The sequence below is a fragment of the Lethenteron reissneri genome, chromosome 47 (assembly GCF_015708825.2).
Source record: "Lethenteron reissneri isolate LAM-NWPU_2019-01 chromosome 47, ASM1570882v1, whole genome shotgun sequence".
NCBI classification, from domain to species: Eukaryota; Metazoa; Chordata; class Hyperoartia; order Petromyzontiformes; family Petromyzontidae; genus Lethenteron; species Lethenteron reissneri.
In genome coordinates this window covers 4,992,256-5,013,274 of record NC_083825.1, presented here as the reverse complement: position 1 = coordinate 5,013,274, position 21,019 = coordinate 4,992,256, and positions in this window count along the sequence as shown.

Below are 21,019 nucleotides of genomic sequence, written 5' to 3'. Positions count from 1 at the left end.
ATAAGAGCCCAGAGCGTAACCCCTCCACAGGCCGTGATGGAGTAGCGCAGTTGGTAGCGCCCTCGCTTCCCATGCCCAAAGGTCGCGGGATCGATCCCCGCGTCCTCCACAGGCGAATATATTTTTAAATCCTTTATATTAAGTTCGCTGCCACGCATATAAAGGATTTATAGTGAAAAACTTTGTTTTTACGGGTTATACTTATTTTACTTGTTGAGTGTCTGCCGCAACAGTAGGAACTCCCTCGCCCACAGCCGTCTGTACCCTCGACTTCCTGCCCCTTCGTGTTCAGGTCCAGCAAAGTTCCAGAGCTCCGATTTGTTTTCCTCTCAACGTCACCACTTACTGCGCCTCTGCCCACGACAATAACTATGCCCACTATGCACGCACTGTGTCTCGAGACGCCATGCAGTGTCCCCAGACGCTATGCTCTTCAGTCGACCGTACCCATCATCCTTTTTCGGGCATGTAAATAAAGTACTACGTTGTGGGAAGTAAGCAGTGGTTGTCCTCGCAAAGATAATGGGCGTCGCAATCGAAACGTGGAGTGGTGGGACCAGTGATTAGCGCACTGCGCTATTCATTTGACACCCCGTGTTAGATTCTCGACAAGAGCTAAACATCAGTAGCGAGTGATGTATGAGCCCTGCAGTAATGCTGTCCCGCGTGCTGTCGACCATGGGGGCTATTTGACCATACTTCACCACGCTGGCTATTAGTGTGTGGGTCGATGAAATGGGGGGGGGGGGGGTCTGAGGTTGTTCCCAGGATCAGTTCAAATATCACTCGCCGAAAACTGAAGTTTGCTTTTGGTTATGAATCTTGCTCGAGGTGCCAGGTGTTTCGTAACGGACAGTGGAAACCACTGCGCCACCGCTCCCCCACCCCCCATCTGATGCATTACTAAAGTTGCATCGCATGCGAATCTAATAAGGACATTATTGAGATCCCCCGTAAATTCTAGTGCCCATGTGCCGTGCACGCGTAATGAAACGGTTACAGAACGTGTTATTAAGCGTGACCGGCACGCTACCATATTTCATTGTGGCATTTAATTGAAAGCCTTTCATATGGAGTGCCGGCAAATTGTCACAGGTGAGTGCAGGTAATTGGATTGACTAGTTTCTTTTACATTCCCGACTGCCTTGGCATTGAATCCTTAACTTGCACTGATACGGTGATACGGGTCCAAGCCTGTGAGCTGTGTGTGTGTGTGTGTGCACCGTATATGTGCAGGGATGAATACATATTAATTCCACCCCGAGGTTATGTCATTTATATAACCTGCATCCCGTCATGAGATGAAGTGTCCGTTCGAATCTCTCACACGGCGGTACAACTCTTGGTGTCGGTGATCCTCTGGTCCACACCACGGCAAAGGGCATCACTCTGACCCACTCGGCACATTACGGTTCATGAATTGTCACGTAACTGTCAAACCGATGGGTTTTTTTAATTCTCGCAACTGGAAATGGAGATAAATGAACTGCAAAGAAAAGTTTACCTTGGTGGGGTATTTTTTGTTCGTGCAGTAATCTGTAACCGGGCTTTTAGACCGTCAACTGTCGACAACTGAGAACTTAGTTTTGTCCACATGGCCTGGGAATGGAAACGATACGATCTCAGCTCGGCACAATGGTCTCTGAGCAATCGGCCGCATCCGTGAGCTGTGTGTATATATGATGCGAGACGAGGCCATAACCATGGAGTCAACATTGGCGGGGGGGGGGACCAAATCTTCCAGGGTGTCTGGGGGTCCCAACCCAGAAAAATATCTAAATTCGAAAACTAATTTCCTGCCTAAAATATTTTTTAAAAATGCACTAACACATGGGATGGACTTTTTTATTATTTTTTTACAATAATGTCGAATAGTGTATTGTATTACATTGCTCTGTTTTTACTTTTTTACCATTTCTTGTTCCATTGTATGTAATGGCAGAGATTAAGGATTAATAAAGTACAACCATAACTACAATCATATAAACATAAATCTATGCTTTGATTAATATGAAGACAAGTCCAGATATTGTGGCCAAGGTTTCGCAAATTGTTGTTTTTATTTACAAAGCATAAGAATTTCTTTATTTTTATAGCAATATATTGGGGGGGCATTTTGAGCATATATATTATAATTACGGCCTTGATGCGAGATAAGGTCGCTGCCAGAGAACCTTACAAGTGGACATGCTAACAGATGTGTGGGTGGCCGGGCGTGGTGCTGGCCACCCGCCCCCTCGTGTACCGTGCTTGCCTTCATAAGAGCAATTCGCTAACAGCACTTGCCCCAACAATCTGTTAAGGCTATGGGGGGGGGGATCTTTGTCTTTTGTGTTATGGCGAACGGTTGTGCAGTTCTGAGCACCCTGCCCTCTAACCTTGTGACTTTGATTCAATGCCAAGGCCGTGGTTAACATCCGTCAGGCAAGTAATATCTGAATAGGTTCTGAGCTTCTCCTAAATTGAGTCCGCCTTAAATGAGTGCCCAGTGCTGTGTGTGAACATCAGGACGAGATAGAGAGTCAAAGCCAGTTGGGGTGTGGTGATATCCACGTGGTCGTTCCACCATTCCTGCCTAAAATAGGTTTTTGCAAAGAGCACTTGCCCCACCACTCCGTGTAGGTTATACGGGATGTCTTTGTCTTGTGTGTGTGTGTGTGTGTATGGTGTGCAGGATAGATCTGTAGGCAGATAAAGACGCGGGGACATCTTTCAATCTTCCCAGGACATTAAGAGTGCCCGTTTATGTCCGCTGCATAATGATGATGATGATAATACATCACTCCAGACAATGCATATATTACACGGCGTGGTTCTCCCCTATTCCAATATTGTATGATGGTGTTCTTTCTACGCGTGACTCGTCCGGGTTTTAATTTCTCTGCATACGTTTGTTTATGCTGCACCTCGGCGAGGTGGCCAACCCTGCCCGCCATTGGTCAACCAACAGGGGCTACCGCTCGCGGCAGGCGCTGTGGGTTCTATTTGTTCCACGCAGAGTGAGTTGGAGTGCACGGGCCTTCCCGCAATCGCTCATTATTATCATCGACAACGAATTCACCCCCATCACCTTGCACTGCCACGCCATCTGATGAATTGTCATGAATCACGGTGGCGATTTATTTAAAGATCGATATTTTACGTTTTTACTTTCGCACACCACCCGCCACACACACACACCACCCGCCACATCCCATTTCTCACTTATATTTTAATTGTATTACCCACGTGATTGTCATATGAGTAAGACCGTTTTCTTTTTCTTTTTAACTCAACGCGAACTCTGTACACAGCACCGATTTTTTTTTATAAAATGCTTTTAACACGTGACTGTCACACAGGTTAGAGCACCAGATACACAAGAAAAATAACTACTACAATAAATACATGTGTATGTCAATGCAATATGTGAGTGGACGTCAACCCACGTAGCCACAGAGCTACGTGACGAGATGTTAATGACCTCGCCTGGTATACAGGAGGTCGTGAGTTCTATCCCGACCCTGATGTTTCTAGATTTTAGGTTTGCATGTCCCTCTCTCCACATTTAAAGCATTTGGCTGCCATAAATTTCCACACGACGATAAGCCACTTCGTTGAGCTATCATTTGTGTGGCCAGATCGCTTCTGAAAAAATTAGTTATACAGCTCAGTGGGCCTTACCTGGTAAAACAAAAAAAAAGTTAATAGTTTAGTTTAGACATCATCATCATCTTCCTCATCCACCACATCTGATAGTGCATTGTCTTTGTGCTGTACGCCTTTTAGCGTCCTCTGGTCTAACGCCGTTTTGAGACGAGGCTCAAAAGAAAGCCGTCTCTGGTGTGGACCAATCCGTTTCTAAGACAATGCATATATTATCAGTGTTTTTTGTTTGCATTCTGACCACAAGTATTGTGGTTAATGCGCACATGATTTCTTGTAAAAAAAAAGTTTCAGTTTGGAGTTTTAACATCTAAATACCTGTATTTTTACCAGAAAAAAGGGGAAAACCTATTCTCATGTAAACATTTGTAGTTGGTGTGGATGAAAACTCCAATTCGCCCGACTTCAGGGAGTAGTCCTGTGACCTCCTGGGTCTATTCTCTGGCACAGGGTGATGCACTGCTCACTGCGACAGTGCCACGCTAACACAGTCTTCTTTATCTACACATGGCGCCGACAGCAGCAGCACCGAAATGAAAAAATAAAATAATGCTGTTTTGGAAGAGAGTGTTTTGCTGGCTGGATTCCTGCCTGTCTGGTGTGCGGCCAACAGCGCGTGTGTGCGTGCTGATGAGCGTGAGTACGTCCCCTCCACTCTGGCCGTAATAATATTAATAAAACTCAAGTTTGGCTGGCTGGCTGGCTGGAGGGAGGCTGTCACCGCTAAAGGAGGTGCGTGCTGCTAATCGTCAATTAAACATTTCTGTTGCCAAATAACTCCGTTGTAAGACCCTCCTGGGAAAAAAAAAGCGCATCACCGAAGCACAACCTGGATTTATATATAAATAAATCAACATAGATGATTATATATTTTTTACAACTGCCTGACATCTCACTGCGAGCAAAAGAAAAAAACGCATTTACTGCCCGGCGATCACGCGCGGCCTCCTTTCCCGCACGACCACGCGCGCCGCGTCACCGAGGCCTCTCTCGACGACGTCACCCCCCCACCCACCGTCACATCCCATCGTGCCAGAGGGAGTCTCGTGTCTTTGAAGTTGCATTTACCGTCAAGAAACCCACCTCCACCCCACCCCCCCACTTTCATCGCGCGTCCACATTGCTTCACCGCCGTTGAAAGTCCTTGGCCGAACAGCGGCTGCGGGCGATGTGTGCATTAATCAAAATGCTGCGAACGCGGCAGACGGGAGAATGCGTGCGCGCAGCACGCCGAGGCTGTGCCGACCGGGGACCGCGTTTGTTCAGAAGTGCACGGGGCTGGATTGCTGCCACAGCCTGTGGAATGAAATGGTTCGTCGGTTCCCATGCGACGATCTTCCAGCGAGGCAGTTTCATCGGTGGTGCAAGTCTCTCCTTAAACCGTCGGGGGAAGCCGTCACCCAGCAGTGGATGTGAGCGTGGCCGATTGCGTTAATGATGATGGTAATGATGATGATAATGAATCCGACAAGACGGCACGCAATTATCTCGTGGTAAATTGCAATTTTATTCGGTGCGGAGCGAAGGCATTTTGTAGTCTCTGAATTATTAAGAGCGCTCATTCTACCCTGATGAATAACAGATGGAACGAGGTTCGTATGAAATGTAACAGTGACGTGGGTCAATGTCAATCAATGGTACACAGCGCTTCTGCACGGTCCCTTAAGCAATGCCCTAATAGCTCCCAGTTGACAGCGAAGACACGAGTATTTATGTTCCAAACCGTAACCATGAAATCTATGCCTACCTTTATTTAAACAACGGACAGATGCGAGAAGCATCCAAGGTTAAATTTAACTTCTGTGTTCTAAATAACTGTCCAAGCAGGGGCTTAGTTTCTCACCGAAATGGTTTCTGGGTCGTCACGTGACTGGTCGCCACGGCCATAGCGAGAGGGGTGGATGCTGGATGTGGTGCGCCGGCCAGATGGCTGCTGATAATTTGTGGAGCGGTCGGGGCAAGTCAACATGCCGACGTTGCGCCAACGTTAGCATGTCGTCGGAGGCCCTCTGGACCAACGTTGGCTCAATGTTGGACTAACGTTGGCTCGACATTTCACGTTCACGGGGGCGTTGCCACGTGCTAATGGGACAGCAGCGTTGTTGTTCGTAAAGTTTTTTTTTGTAAAAAAAACATTTTTATTAAGCCAACTTAAAATCACAGTTAGGTTGGAAACCGCGCGGTCTTGTTGGCGGTGCGCGTCTTATATAGCGCAGAAGTGTTGTGTTTTTTGAGTGGTGCAGAATGTTTAGAAAGGTGACCGCACATAAGCGTGATGATGAGTGTGTGTGTGTGTGGGCAAAGTCCCATCGGTGAGCTCCTCCGGCAGGCAAGGCTGCGTTGGCTGGGTCATGTAGCCCGCATGCCCGGCCACCGCATGCCTAAACAGCTTTTGTTCGGTCAGAGAGAGGGGGCTAAACGGGCGCGGCACGGGCTAGAGAAGAGATGGAGTGATGTGGTACAAGAGGACGTGGAGCTGAGTATACTTGCCGATGACTGGTACCAGCAGTGTCAAGATCGGCCTCAATGGAGGAGGCTCGTGAAGGACGTTACGGAAGAAGGAGGAGCGACGCTCACAACAATGAGCGGAGCGCCGGGTGGATAAAGCACAGCAAGTTGGCACAGTAGGGGGCACAGGTGGTGCATCAGCCAGTCATCTCGGTCATCTCAGTCAGTCAACCCGTGGCACCTGGGTCTGCCCCGTGACCTCCTGCCAACGGGCGTTCGACACTTCACGTGGCCTCGAGGTGCACTTCGCCTGGCACAAGCGTCGTGGTGACGTCACCGCCACTTAGTGGCGAATGGCGGTTGTTGTTGTGTGCGCGAGCAGAAGTCCCGAATTGGCTGTGTTCGCTGTCCTGGAGAATTCAACGCTCGCGGCATTGAGATGCCACAGCGCGGATGGGACACATGCGCCGGGGGGGGGGAGACGTTGCAATCCGGAATATATTTCCACATCCGGCACACCACATCCAGTGCACCACCTCGCTGTGGCTACTCGTCACGTGCCCACTCCAGTCTATACCGGAGACCGGGAAATTATGTGTTCAGAAGTTAAACCCTGATTGTTATTATTATAATATACTCATTACAGCTGCTAGGATTATTGTAATTCAAAGTGGGGTTGCTGCTCAAATGAGCATTGCAGCTGTGCTCATCTCCTATTTTCTAGCCCGGTGCGGGAAATTCCTCATTCCTATGGCGGGGGCGAGTATATCCATTGACCAACGGCTTTTTATTTCTCTTCAAAGTGGTACTCGTTTTACCTAATCCCAGAAGAAGGGGAGGTGGGGGTGATGATAATGGGCTGAAATCAGCCACCCAAGCAGGATTTGAACTCTCCATCCACCTTCCAATTGTGAGCCACAGGGCTACCAGGCCAGAGGGAGAGAGAGGGCTTATTGAAATTAAGTCTTCCATAGCCAAAGACAGCGTCCAGATATCAGGGTGTTGGCTATAGGAAGCAGCTTTGGCTGTCTGCCACTAACGCTTCACTCCGACGCATCGAACGATAACAGCGACGGCTTATTTGCTGCTGCAATCAAAACGACGACACGGAGAGTTCTGCTTGGTGTGCGCCGCACGTTATCTCTAACGCGAAAACGAATGCCACGACGCGTGAGTGAATGTGTGTGTGTGTGGTGGTGGGAGTGGCGGTGAGCGGTGGCGCAGTGGTTAGCGCACTGCGCTACGGAGCCCGAGTTCGACTCCCGGCTCACGAACAGTAACGGTGGCGAATATCTGAACCAAAGTCCTGGACCTCGCCCATAGATCGTCTCAGCCTTAAAAAAATATATGAAAAAATTTACCCGTAAAAGCAAAGTTTTTCACTATAAATCCTTTATATGCGTGGCGGCTAGATTCCTCTCGTCCTCTGGCTTGAGATGGCTGCCACCTATGGGTCAGATGATTGTCTGCCAGCATTAAGCAATCGGTAATTAAATATTTTAAAAAAATTCCCTAAACAGTGTAAAATTTTGGAAAAAATTTTCACGAAAATTAATTGTCACGCACAACGAGTCTGTGTGCAAATGTCAGCTCGATTGGATCACGGGAAGTGGGTTAAAAAACGACCGAAAGATGTGCACGGTCGTAAGCAAGCAAGCAAGCGAACTTAATATAAAGGATTTAAAAAATGAAGTGCCTTCTCTCCTGTCTCGCGGAGAACGTGTAGCAATGTGGAAGGGCCTCTGTCATTCGTGCTCGCTTCCATTACATCTGACGCCGTAAATCGCTGCCTGACAGCCAGCGCTGAAATCGCTTTTTAATCGGCCTCCGCGCCTGCCACTAATTCGGCGCAAGTGACGTATCCTTCCTTGATTTTTTTTTGTTTAAAGATGCGAATATAATGATCCAACCGCTTTCCGCGCGACACCAAAAACTGTTTATCTTATAATCTCACCAGCCCACGAAAGGGATTAAGTGTGGCTTGGAAGGGGGAGGGGGTTAACATTGATGTGCGTTTTGTAAATAATCTGATGTTCTATAATAGATGGCGTTACATTTCCCTAACATGCCTTCGTGTTAATTCACTGCTGAATGGAAGTCTTCACCCCCCCACCACCGCCCCGCCCACACACGCAATGTGCTAGCCAGGGGGGGGGGGAGGTCTCACCCATATTTCACCGCACTGATTGGCAAGGGGAAGATCGGAGGGGGAGCGGTTGAAATGTAACTCGCCACGGTTCAGGAATCAAACTGGTTCATAGTGCAGTACCACTGTAATCACCCACCACTGCTCCAGACCACGTATAGCATCAGCAGGTTATACATTGTTTTTGCCCTTCTATCGGACCGGAGATAGATATGTGTGTAGGTATATAAGTTGCGTGGGTGTGGATCACAACAAGATTGTGGCCTTTGACCATCAACCTCTGTAAAACACAGCACCTGCCCTCGGTATTTTATATCATCACACACTCCACCCCCTCTCCTGTCTGTGAGCAATGATGATGGTGGGGGGGGGGGGGCAGTTAATGAGAGAGCGGAGGAGTTTCCGTCTTGGGGTGGTGAGCTCATGAACTCACGAACAGCTCCGATTTCGCAGTGGAGGTCTCGCTTTGAATGTGCCGAGCGGCATTATCTTTTGAAATCGGCTGCGCAACGCTGTGTGTCAAGCTACCTGGCCTGTTGCTCCGTTAAAATATCCGGGTCTTCTCGGCCACACCGACGTCTCCTCCCCTTCCGTACCTGGATTTTCAACATTGAGGCTGACGATCCTGAATTTAACCAGGCTGCATTGTGCGAGAAGCTTACGGATCCTGAAAAGATCTGGGCACATTCCCATCAGTGAGCTCCTCCGACAGGCCGGGCTAAGTTGGCTGAGTCTCGTAGCCCGCACGACCAACCACCGCATGCCCAAGCAGCTTCTATTTGGCCGGATAGAGGGGGCTAAACATCGTAGAGATAGGCTGGTATTGTATAGGAGGATTTGGAGGTGATCGGACTTGCCGATGACTGGAACCAGCGGTGCCAAGATGAGCCGCTGTGGAGGAGCCTCTTGAAGGACGCTACTGGGCAGTGTCGCACTCCAACAACAGCAGAGGGCGGATAAAGCGACGCTCACAAGAACGATCGTAGCGCCGGGCGGCTAAAACGCAGCAAGCTGGCGCAGTGGGGAGCACAGGTGGGTGCATTTGCCTGCCAGTCTCTGCAGTCGGTCAACCCATAACCAGCTGGATTACGTCCCGTGACTTGTCAGCGAGCCTTCAACGGGGCATCAAAGTGCACCAAGCGCCGTGACGACGTCACCGCCACTTAGTAACGAACGGAGGTTGTTGTTGTTGTTGTTGTTGTTCTTGTTGTTGTTGTTGTATGCACGCACACCGCATGCATAGCAGGGGCCAGCGACGCAGACAACCCACTTACTGCAGTTATTTATTGCTTTGCTTTAAACATTCCCGAGCCGAGTGTAAGCAGTAGGTGTAATTGAAGAGCATCTGAAATAAGGTTGCATCCAATTACAACCAATGCCCACACCTGCAGCGGGCATTTTAATGATTTGCAATCCATCACCTGCACCATATAAATAGTGTGTGTGTGTGTGTAACCCTGGATAGGCTATATGCACAGGGTTAGGTAATTGGGAAGGATCTATTGACGCGTCTTTCCCAACAAAAGCGGGCCCCCATCGCAAGTGGTTTGCGTTGAACTTGGGTTTACGTGTTTCGTTGTGTTCAGCTGCTCTACGTTATCATCATCATCATCATCCATTGTCAATCCACTGCTGGATGAAGGCCTCCACCTCGCTATCGCCATCCATCACCGACCAGTAGCTGCCCTCTCTGTACGGGGCGTAAATTTGATCTCGCAGCGGAAATTAAAATCTTCTAATGCACCGCTCCAAGTTGTACTAATGGAACACCGTTAATTACTTTGAGTACAAATAACGTAATGGTCGAGATTCGTGTACGTGTAATACGATAAATTGTTGGATTAATAATAAATTTACCGGAAACCTTAATCATAATGTTGAAGATGTATGTATCCGGTTAAATCGAGCTGTGTTGACGATCAACCTAAGTGGCACATGGAATCTATCCCCGAATGCCGTTAAGGGAAGTGGTGTTAGCGAGCGCCTATTAAGGCCAATAGGGCGCACAAGGGAAGGTGTGAGCAGCACACGCTCGTCCGCCTTTGTCTCCCCAGTGCTGACGTTTACACGCCGTGCCAGTTGCTCATTTTGAGGCCGAGTCTTATGTATTCGTCACCGATGTTGGTCGTGGGTAGGAAATCGAACGTGGGGACATTACCCAGGGGCGCGCCGTTTCGTGTCACGTGTTGCCCAACGCAATAAGAGCCACATTTTCAACGGGACCTTTGTGCCAGCACCAAACTTTGAAAGAAATGAGAACAGGTTTAACCCTTTCTGACCTTAATAAAACAGGAGGTGTTAAAATGTTCAAACACCAAATAGAAACCCTTTTGCAAGGGATCAAGTCGGCATTAACCGCACACGGGACTTGCGGTGAACGTGCAAAAAAAAGCACGCTGCTCTGACAATAAATGCGTTGTCTTTGAAACTGATTGGCCTACACCAGAGACAGCAGCCTTCTTTAGGGCCTAGTCTCACCAGTGTCACACCAGAGAACGCCAAGAGACGAACAGTACAAGGACAATGCCACTATTAGAGAATTTATATATCTGGGCAAGCAGCTACAAAATGGGACCTTTTTGCCAGTATCAAAGTATAAAAAATACGACTAGGTTTTACCCTTCCTCGCAATAAAACAGGACGTGTTAAGATGTTCAAGCACCAAATAGAAACCCATTTGCATACTTTGATGCTGGCAAAAAGGTCCCATCTCTGGTCTGACACTGGTGAGGCAAGGCCCTAAAGAAGGCGGCTGTCTCTGGTGTAGGACAATCAGTTTCAAAGACAATGTCCATATATTAATTGTCAGAGCACGTTTGTGTGTGAATGTTCACCACAATTACCGTGGGTGGTTAATGCTGACACAAGTCCTTGCAAAAGGTTTCTCTTTGGCGTTCTAACGTCTCAAGACCTCCTGTTCTATCGTCAGAAAGGGTAACGCCGATTCTTGTTTGTTTTTTGTTCAGAGCGCAATTTTTTTCGATTTCTGTAAGAACAAAAACCTCAACATCTCAACAGCCCCAGAATGCAAATGTGAATACGAGAGACGGTTTGTCCTTGATACGTCACCAAGCAGCCCTTGAAGAGCCGCACTTTGCTCCAGAGCCGCGGGTTTTCCGACCCCCTCCTTGCCTCACAGAGGCTGCTTCCACGCGCTCCCGTTCACCCCCCCCCCCCCCCCACGAACTCGATGAACACAACGCGTTTTTGTCGTTCGGGATTGCGAGCGAGGTGCCGGGTTGACCCCCCCAGCTCGTTCAGACCGCAGCTTCTCGAATGCTCGCACCCACACCGCGTCCCGCACGTGTTATCTTGCCTCTGTTATCGTGTCTGGTGGACTACAGGCATAATCCCTGCTGCTGACCTACACGGCTCGTAAGGGGGTCAGCCTCACACGTTGTCTACTCAGTTACGAGGTGCCCGAGATCTTCAGGAATCCCGAGGTCGAGGCTCGGCTCTACGGAGGGATTGGTCGGGTTTTTTGTGTGTGTGATGGCGCTGCTACCAGACTGTGGAAGAACGCCTTTCCTTTCCCAATGATGGTCATGCGAGTTATTTAAATCTGTCGTGGAAACGCAACCTATTTCAATTGGCCTTCAACCTCCCCCCCCCACCCGGTATGGTCCTGGCCGTGTACCACGGCTATGTTTAATTTCCTGCTTTCAGTACACATCACGCATTGGGAGATGCACGGATGAAACGTGTCTCACCAATTCAACGTAATTTTTTAATGTTAACATTTTTGATAACTCCTCCTCTCTAATCTCATTATCTGAATGTCGCGGCCCGCGTCCCTTCAACGTACTCTTTGGTTATTTCGGTAAAGTCACGTAGGTATCAAATAAAATAAATCCCTTCAACGTGTTTTAAAGCTCGCAAGAGACGTCCAGAGCAGCGGCGGCTCTCAATTTCCCTCGCCTCGTTCGCCACCATGATCATCATCATCATCATCATCGCCACCATGATCATCATCATCATCGCCACCATGATCATCATCATCATCATCGCCACCATGATCATCATCATCATCGCCACCGTGATGATCATCATCATCATCATCATCGCCGCCACCATCATCATCATCATCGCCGCCACCATCATCATCATCATCGCCGCCACCATCATCATCATCATCGCCCCCACCATCATCATCATCATCATCGCCCCCGTGATCATCATCATCATCATCATCGCCACCGTGATGATCATCATCATCATCATCGCCATCGTGATGATCATCATCATCATCATCGCCGCCACCATCATCATCATCATCATCGCCCCCGTGATCATCATCATCATCATGCTCGCCACCATGATCATCATCATCATCATCATCGCCACCATGATCATCATCATCATCATCGCCACCGTGATCATCATCATCATCATCACCGCCGCCGCCAAGACGGCCGAACGAATACTCGTGCGTGCAAAACACGAGGGGAAGAAAAAAGGGAAAAAATTAACCCGTAAAAACAAAGCTTTTCACTATAAATCCTTTATATGCGTGGCATCGGTTTTATTTTATTATTCATTTCTGTTTTTCTTGAGTAAGAGTTTCATTTTAATCACATTGGTATTTTAAATTAAATATGAAAAAAAAAGTTTCCTAAAAAGTGGAAAATTTTGGAGAAAAAATTTTCACGAAAATAAATTGTCACGCACAACGAGTCTGTGTGCAAAATGTCAGCTCGATTGGATCACGGGAAGTGGGTTAAAAAACGACCGAAAGATTTGCACGGTCGTAAGCGCGCAAGCAAGCAAGCAAGTGAACTTAATATAAAGGATTTAAAAAGGTTCAAGGCGACGTCGGTCGGACGTTGGCGCTTTCATCTCTCGCTAACGCGAGGCGCCCTCGCGTTCCCGACGCGCCCCCATAAACGCAACGCCTCCCCCGATGTTGCTTGGCGCTGTCCGTGGTCGCTCGGGCACTCACGGATGGAGGGGAGGAGGAGGAGTGGGGGCGAGCGAACGCTCTGAAGTGAGGCCGAGACTCCAAGCGGGGGTCGCGTCTCGTGTATTCATGCGGCGAAGGCCCTTGATGGTTAGTAATAATAATGATCAATTTGAAGATGAATAATGTTGTACATTTATATTGATGCACGCAAGGCTCGAGACGCTCTTGTCGGGAGTGGTCCAGCAATTGAATTATGTTTAGCCAAATCGCTTGGTTGTTGTTGTTGTGGTTGCTGCTGGTTGTAGCTACCAGCTCTGACCGTCTGTCCTCTCGTTCTTAGAGGCTGTGCGTGGATCGCTCTCCATAACAACATCATCGGCGATGTTTCTGCTGAATAATGAACACATGGGGCCCACGTTTGCTCGCGTGACAACTTTCACAAGTGGCCGTGTCACTTGATAAATTGGGCACTTGGTAAGGTGACGCCTCCGATGAGCACGGTTGGCTACGTACGGTGCGAAAGAAGGTCAACGCGCATACATAATGCATGAAGTCTTTGTGGTTCTCGGCCATCAGTTCAACTCTTGGGCACTGCCGACGGGTTGAAAGTGCGCGGGGAAGCGTGGAGTGGTGCACGCTTGGACTCGCGCGCTGCGAGACGTGACGAGGAACACGTGTGTAGAGACAGTACAGGGCACTATCGGTCACACGGGGTAATGCCAGGGGGAATTAGCAAAGGGAGAGACTAGGGGCCATATAGGGTAATGACAGGGGAACTATCTGGGGTCGACGAAAATGATCGAGAATAGGGGCTGTGGCCAAGTGATAGAAGGGGAAAGGTTGCGGATCAAGGACCGAGAGCCGTCGAGAAGGTTCGAGAGAAAGGGCGTGGGCCAAGGGTCAAGGGAGATGGCCACGCTGAGGATTAAAAGGGGGTTGAGAGGAAAGGCTCGGAGCTGCTGTTGGAGTGGCGGTCTTCGCCTGTCGAGTGTCTTCAATAGAGATCATCACGAGGGCAGTGACTCCCGGAGTCGCTACACATGGATCGGAGAACGATCTGCACGTTAAGAGATATTCAGATGACTCCACGGATTATTGGCCGGTGGTCGGACGACGCGTCTCAGCTTCGCGAGAGACTGCAGCGGCTTACGGGGAAGGAGGCGTTCATCCAGCAGTGGATGGGTCACAGCTGATGACGGTGGATGCACCGTAACCTTGCCGTTTGGTGTTAATAATGATTTCATTTTATATTGCGTCATTCATGCTAATTGCATCTCATAACGTTCTACATTAATTACATTTACGTAAATAAGTGAAAGTAATTATTTACTTTCTTTTTCTTTTCAATTAATTAAAGTCGGCGTGGGGTGAGCGTGGTTAACGAGACTTGTCCTGCTTGTGGCCACCCAGTATTATCCCGCAAGCTTCCCAAAATCTTAATTATTGTTGTTATCATACTTAATTTGGAGCTTTCGTGATTGCAGGAATTACTCTTTGGTTCTTTCGGCAAAGTCACGTATAAAGATAAAAAAATAAATTGAATACTAGCATACGACGTTTCGATTGCAACACAAGCAATCATCATCATGCATAAATGAAATCGAAACACAAATCTAGTATACTTAGAAATGTAATGTAATACAACAGAGAGTCGGATAACATAACAGTCAACACCCTACCTGGTTGATTATGTTCTTCCTGAGAATGCTAAATTTGAGAGAGAGATAAAACACAGAACCCCCCCCTCCCCCACCCCTGCCGGATTCCTGTGATGACTTTCACGTGTCAATTAATACCCAAGCACCAAGTAGCTTTGAAAGTCGATGATCTGCCATTGCACCAGATTCATTCTCAGTGACAATGTGATTAGGGCAGAGGGGTTGGCACCTTTTTGTAAAATCCTTTATATTAAGTTCGCTTGCTTGCTTGCGTGCTTGCGTGCTTGCGTGCTTGCGTGCTTGCTTGCTTGCTTACGACCGTGCAAATCTTTCGCTCGTTTTTTAACCCACTTCCCGTGATCCAATCGAGCTGACATTTTGCACACAGACTCGTTGTGCGAGACAATCAATGTTCGTGAAAATGTTTTTCCTAAATTTTACACTGTTTAGGGAAAACAAATTAAATATTTAATTACCAATTGTTTAATACTGGCAGACAATCATCTGACCCATAGGTGGCAGCCATCTCAAGCCAGAGGACGAGAAGACTCTAGCCGCCACGCATATAAAGGATTTATAGTGAAAAACTTTGTTTTTACTGGTTATGCTTATTCGAGATTGTACCAGACATGTGCGAAGTTGACACGCGAAAGAGTTGTACCGTACTTGAGCGTCACACATCCTGGCAGATAGGCAGCCATGGCAGAATGGTTGTCGCACGATCACGCGAGCTGTTTAATGGCAATCAAACAACAACAACCGACAATAACATTGATTGAAGATGTCGTACAGCAAAAATGCGCAGCAACACAAACGGGGAGAACAATTTCCGCATCTCAAAAATTATTTTTTTTGCTGGCACCAAAATTGTGAGAACCATCGACCTGGAAATGTCAAAGGCTCTTCTCGCGAGGGAACGCGCGTTACGAGTTTGTCTCAAGAGCGTGGGTACGCACGCGCGCGCGTGTGCAAGGGTCCCGGGCTCCTGCGCTACGAACGCTCGGCGCATTCGGACACTCAACCACGCGGCGCATATACAATTTTTTTTTTTGTCGAGATGAAACTTCCCATCGTTTCAGTGGTTTGTTGTTGTTTTGTTTATACCCAGACGGCACCGATGCTGCTCCTGCTGATGCTGCTAACGTGTCATACACCCACGAGAACATTGTAGGCACATTCGCAAGCAGAAAACGATACGAAAGACCCTGAACAGACCAAAGGAACAAAGGCTGTAAGCGAGCACTTGGAAAGGCCGGAACGGCTTACAGTGGGATTGTGTGGCCTAAATCTCCCCGGACACCTTTGTCTCCCCGCTGGCGATATTCTATACAAACACACCGCACCAGGTACTCATTTAAGGCTGAGTCGACCTCGGAAAAAGCCCAGGACCGATTCGAATCTTTTCCACAGATTGGTTGCGAGCAGTAATCGAACTAAGGTGGACAGTTTCGTAGCGCACTTGACACACGCACACGTTCACACTTTGGCTTGTTGCCAGGCTAGGTACGCTTTGAGCGCGCATGAAGTGTCGCAGGCTTGCTGCTGACCGGAGATCACGGCACAGACCCAGGTGTTGCGGGTTTGACCCTGCCTGAGATGATTGTCAGACGCGCCACCTGTGCCCCCCCTTTTGCGTCCACTCGCCGCGCTTTTTTAAAATTCTTTATATTAAGTTCGCTTGCTTGCTTGCTTACGACCGTGTAAATCTTGCGGTCGTTTTTTAACCCACTTCCCGTGATCCAATCGAGCTGACATTTTCCACACATACTCGTTGTGCGTGACAATTAATGTTCGTGAAAAATTTTTTCCAAAATTTTACACTTTTTAGGACAAAAATATTATTTAATTACCAATTGTTTAATGGTGGCATGCAATCATCTGACCCATAGGTGGCAGCCATCTCAAGCCAGAGGACTCTAGCCGCCACGCATATAAAGGATTTATAGTGAAAAACTTTGTTTTTACGGGTTATACTTGTTTTCAATCCGCCCGGCGCTCCGCCTCCGCTAGTTCGTGAGCGTCACTCCTCCTCCCGCTCTCCGCTGTCGCCGATGGGCTACTGCCTCCAACTTTGCTCAGTCGCGTCCTTCACGAGCCTCCTCTCTCCGCTCGCACGCTCGCACGCACGCTCTACACACACAGCACACGCACTCAGAAGTCTCAAACGCGAGTAAATGCGCTGCTCCAATAAAAAAAAATCCCTCGCGAGACGAGACGCAGATTGGAAGTTAGCGGGTGGTGCATTCCAGTTTTCTCAACTCCGCAAAAACCGCAACGAGTCACCCGTTAGAGCCGAAACAGACTTGTGGGGCCAAGTGCTGTTAGCGAGCAGCAACCGACGCAGGCCGAAACCGGCAAAACCAGGAGTTGTGTAGCCAACACCACCGCCGGCCGCCTTTGTTTTCATTTGCACCAGACGATGACTTGAGGTCGAGTCGACCGGGGGGAGGCTCGGTTCAGATAATCGTCTCTGGTATTGGTGGCCGTAAGCAGCGGGAATCGAACGCTATCTAAATCGCCCCCCTCCTTACTCCCCTGTCCCTCCACTCCCCCCCACTATCTTACCCCTCTCACTCCCATGCCCCCCACTCCTCCCCCCCCCCAAATCCTCCTGACCCCCTCCCAACTCCCCATCGCACACCGCACACACTCACATCCACAGCTTGTTTGGCTCATCTCTAGATTCGACTCTTTAATACATTTTTTTGTTTAAACAAAAAAGTCAATTCCGCACCGCTGCCCTCCATCTCCATCGGCCGTGTTCAATAATTCACAGAGTGCATTTTGTAAAAGGCGAGGAGGGGAGGGGTGGGGTGGGGGCTTGGGGATGGGGGCAAAACTCCCAACTTTTAAAAGCCAACTAGAAATGGCACAAGATGTGAAACGAAATAACATTCAAAATGAAAAAAAGGAATAGTGGAAGACTAAAACGCGAAGATTCCATCTCGGAGAACTAGTTAGTGACCCTGGTTAGGTGGTAACCACGCCTTCAAAGGCTTGCCAGGTGTTGTAGGATAAGGGGCTGCATTAGGCGTGGCCAGGAGTTGTCAAAGTTGAGTGTCTTCCCTCCATCGCTTGGGTTTCCTCCGGGTATTCTGGGTTTGGGGTTTCTTCCCCCCCCCCCCCCCCGCGACACGAAGCGAAACTCTCACGGAATGTTTCAAATATCTGAATGTAGCAAACAACCCTGCCCGTGTCTCCACTCCGCGTGAACTCTCCTGGGGCAAGCAATTGGAATTGTCACAAATATTAGCATGACGTGGAGCACACTACGCTCGGCTTCTTGGTTCTTTCGGTAAAGTCACGTAGAAGGGAAATAATAAAATAATAAAAATGAAACATAATAAAATAATTCTCACGACGTTTCGGCCACACAGACCTGGTCTTCACCTGAGGACGGCTGCTTGCGTTGTGGCCGAAACGTCGTGAGAATTATTTTATTATGTTTTATTTTTATTATTTTATGATTTCCCTTCTACGTGACTTTACCGAAAGAACCAAGAAGATGAATCCCTGCAGTCACGAAAGCTTTAAATCGAAATTTACACTACACTCGGCTTCACACTTGCGGGGTGATCGTCGCCTTTGCAATTGCGCCACCGAAACTCTGCAACTCGTTGCCGGTCGAGGTCACGACTTATGAGACATTCACAAATCTTCAAATCTCGACTAAAAACGTTAATGTTTAAAATGGCGTTCTCTCTCTATTTAGTTATTTTCAAACCGTCTTTCTCACTTTTTCGTTATTTGCTTGTTAACTATGTTCCGCCTTGCCATGCATAGCGCTCTGAGAACGATTTTTTAAGAACGCTTCATAAATTCTAATTATTATTGTACCACAGAGTGTCTACAAACGTGTCATCCACGGGGAAAGTTGCAGAAAAGTAAATAGGCGTCAGCGACCTTAGCTTTTTGTTCTCATGAACAAAAAGCTAATTTTAAGCAACAACAGCGGATAAGTTGTGACACACCAACGGTAATCATGCACATGTTTAAGACGTTCGGCAAAAAAATGTATCCGTTCATATAACTGCTCAACTTGGAGATATTCATGCTTTGATATGTGCTTGCCTCTGTGCTGCGTGGCCCTTTTGCCGCTGTTCTCTGATCTAACACCGGTGGTGGCACAAGGCCAAGAAGGAGCCTCTCTCTGGTCTAGGCCAATCAGTTTCAAAAACAATGCACGCATTATTATTATCATCATCAAAGCACGTTCGTTTGCATGTTTTTACCGCAAGCATGTGTGGTCAATGCCTTGCAATGGGTGCCTATTTGGTGTTTCAATATCCGAACAACTCCCTCTATGATTTCCGGTTAAAGGGGTACAGCCGATTATTTTCTCACCTCAACGCGTGGAGGTTTCGATGGATGGGACTCGTACGATGAGACCGTCACGATGCCAAGCGCGCGTGTGCGTCGCGTCGCTGCAGGGAGTATTTGGCTGTATAGTCTTGGTTCTTTCGGTAAAGCCACGTAGATATAAAAGAAAAATACAAAATAATACAATTAAAAATTATAAAAATAATAATAAATTGAAAATAATAATATATTTTTTTATTTTTTTTATTGTATTTTGATTGTATTTTCTATCTTACGTGACTTTACCGAAAGAACCATGAATATTAATTCCTGCAGTCTCGAAAGTTGTAAGTCAGTATTTGGCTGCTATAAATGTCGACGTGGCGTATCAATCGTCATGGCCAAGTCGCTCCTTAAAAAGAGCGATCTAGCGAAGTGGGCTTTGCCAGGTAAAAAAAATATATACGTAATAGTTTTATAGCTTTAAACAGTTTATAGTTTAAACTGATATCTTATTATAGTAATTTAATAAATAAGAGACTACACACTTTATACACACCCTGTGTGTGCCCACCAGACCCAGGCAAAAAGGTAGTGGAAGGACGCGGTGGTGGTGGGTGGATGGGTGGTGGGTGGAGGGGGGGGTGACTGAGCGAGCGGGTTTGTGGCGTATCTCTTAGCGGCCAGCACGCGTGCTCTCATAGCAAGGCTCTTTCGTGTTCCAGGCCCTGCTAACTCTGCCGGCGACTTGACAATGACACGCACAGTCGTGCGAGAGAGAAGCCATGCGAGAGGGAGAATCTCGTTTTGCGGTGCATTAGGGAACGGTTCAAAGTGCCCAAGTGAAAAATGCACTCCCGTTGATGACGATGCCTTTAGAGGATTCGTTCATGAATGTTTGATTATAGCCAGAGGCAAACAATGGGCAGTTATGTTTCTCTCTCCCGCAGAGGCGCACTGGTCCGGTTTTTGTGGTCTTTTGTTTAGACGTGTGTGTGTGTATATATTTTCAGATGTTCATCATCTTTGGTGTGGTACACGGGGAAGTTGCGTACGACTGAAAAGCGGGTTTGGAATCGCGATGTGACATGTGTGGAGCCGTCGGTTGGCACTGCTGTCAGTCTTGCAAGGAAGGCTTATGGAACCGCATCAACTCCCCGTCGACAACAACACAAACAAAGACAGATATCCCCCGTATAGCCTAAACAACATTTTTGGGCAAGTGCCGTTCGCGAGCACCTAACGAAGGCAGGCACTTTGGCACACGAGGGAGTGGGTGGCCAGCATTACGCCCGGCCGCCTTTGTCTCCCCAGTGGCGAAGATTAGACAACGCATCAGGTACTCATTTGAGGCCGAGTCAACCTAGGGGAGGCCCAGGACCGGTTCAGAGAATCGTCACTGGTGTTTGCAGTGAGCGGGAATCGAACTCGAGTCGCCGGGTTAGCGCAGTGTGGCGAGATAACTGCTGAGCCACCGCTCTCCAACACACACACGTCTAACACCCGCTGTGTAGACTACTGTGAGTGAGTAGACTTGGCTAAGAAGATCACATTTTGCCGTAGATATAGTTAAGTAAATGCTCACGCGAAAGGTGTTCGAGACAGTCAAAAAGCTGACTTTTGGCAGAAGTAATGAAGTCTATGCCTCGAAATTGGAAAATCTCATTTGGACAGGTTTATCAGCTTAACTCGTAGAAAGTCAGTCTGTAGTTCTGCAATGCCATTAGCATCGTGCTAAACAGATATATGCAGAGTATATATACAAGGAGGATCATCAGTGAATCAAGTCTTTCCCCTCTATTCTTTGGGTCTTTTGGTAAAGTCATGTAAATAGAAAAAAATATAACAATACAATAACAAAAGTAAAATATGAAAAGAAAGTGAATAGAAAATAATTATTTTATTCACTTTATTTTCATTTTT